The sequence below is a fragment of the Rhagoletis pomonella genome, unplaced genomic scaffold, assembly GCF_013731165.1.
Source record: "Rhagoletis pomonella isolate Grant_MI unplaced genomic scaffold, Rhpom_1.0 Rhpom_scaffold_00004, whole genome shotgun sequence".
Taxonomy (NCBI): domain Eukaryota; kingdom Metazoa; phylum Arthropoda; class Insecta; order Diptera; family Tephritidae; genus Rhagoletis; species Rhagoletis pomonella.
The window spans coordinates 5621175-5622762 of NW_023458558.1; the positions used below are offsets into that span (position 1 = coordinate 5621175).

At 31.8% G+C, this 1588-nt stretch overlaps 1 protein-coding gene across 1 annotated transcript in view; it reads left to right on the top strand.

The window, feature by feature from the left end:
• Positions 1-1588, top strand: part of LOC118736849 (ras-related C3 botulinum toxin substrate 1) — a 7669-nt gene that overhangs the window by 1620 nt on the left and 4461 nt on the right. The window lies entirely within an intron of this gene.

Consider the following 1588-nt stretch of genomic DNA (forward strand, 5'->3'; position numbering starts at 1 on the left):
TTTATTCATTATTCGAAAGTGCTTGAATAAAGAATAAAAATTTATTCGTTATTTGAAAGTGCTTGAAAGAAGAATAAAAATTTATTCGTTATTTGAAAGTGCCTGAATGATGAATAAAAATTTATTCATCATTCGAAAGTGCTAGAATGAAGAATAAAAATTTATTCATTATTCTAAAGTGCTTGAATGGAGAATAAAAATTTTTTCGTTATTCTAAAGTGCTTGAATGAAGAATAAAAATTTATTCATCATTCGAAAATGTTTGAATAAAGAATAAAACTTTATTCATTATTCTAAAGTGCTTGAATAAAGAATAAAAATTTATTCGTCATTCAAAATTTTTGAAATGATGAATGAAAATTTATTCTTATTTTTTTTTTTATTCAATTATTCATTTTCTTGATTTCGCCCATCCCTGGTTCAAACAAAGACAGTTGCTTACGTGGTGCCAACATCCTATAAGACGAAAACTCGGTCGAACAGAGAGCATTTCTTATAGTGCCTTCTCACTTCACTATGTATAACCAAACTTGCACAGTTCTGTTGTCGGGGCTTGGTGGCATTGAGGTTGAGCTTCAAGGCCAAAAATAGATGGAAATGCTTCATTTTTGCCTCCGCGTACTTTCCATATGTCTCTTTGTTGAAATGCATAAAATGTCTGATTTTGTTTATTCATAGAAAAAAACTTTTAATATCAATTGAATCGATCTCAAAAGTATTTACATATTTTACAAAAGTTTTTTGTGCAATACGTTATTGCTTTATTTAAATACCCGAATTTCTTTTATTTAACCTTAAAGATTGCTGTGAATGGTTAACCAATACTGTAAACAATATTATGTTTAGTTTTAAGTTTTACTGCTAATTTGTGTAGCTAAAAAACCAAATTCAAGAAATCTCGTTTTAATGATGAAAAAATTTGTCAGTTTGGAACATGAACGAAAGACACAAGATCACGCGGGAAGGAAAGAACGATAAAAGTTATTTTCTAGCTGCCGAAATCTCGACGCCATCTTTGTTGTAAGAAGTAAACAACGAAGGGAACGGAAAAGACCGTGAAATTGCTGAACGCATGAATAATCATTTTTATTATGAAAATTCTTCTATAAGTCATGTCGTTGTGTTAAATTATTCTTTATCTTATGTGTACACACGTTGTCACAGGCGAAAACGAAGAAAATTGCAGTAAAAAGCCACCACCAAATTGTAAACAACGAAGAAATGTAAACAAACGGCTAATGTCAAAATCGTTAAACTTTTTTCCTCAATGCGATTCTAACGGGCTACTCTCCTGCCCGCGTGATCTTGTCTTTTTGGTTCATGAGTTTGGAATCCGATATGGTAGGTGTTTTGGTACGTAAAAAGTTAAAGTGGCAACACTGTCCACAAACTCTGAAATTTCTCAAAACAGCCGCCAGTTTTCGTAACTAGGCAGCACTGATGATGGGCAGTAGCGCAAATCGGTTCGAACGCCAAACAAAAAAGAAGCACCGATAAAGCTGAGTCCAAAAGTAATTAAAGGAACAAAAAGGCAAATCGTTTAATTTCAGCAGCATTTATTTTAACGCAATCTTATATGTAAAATTAA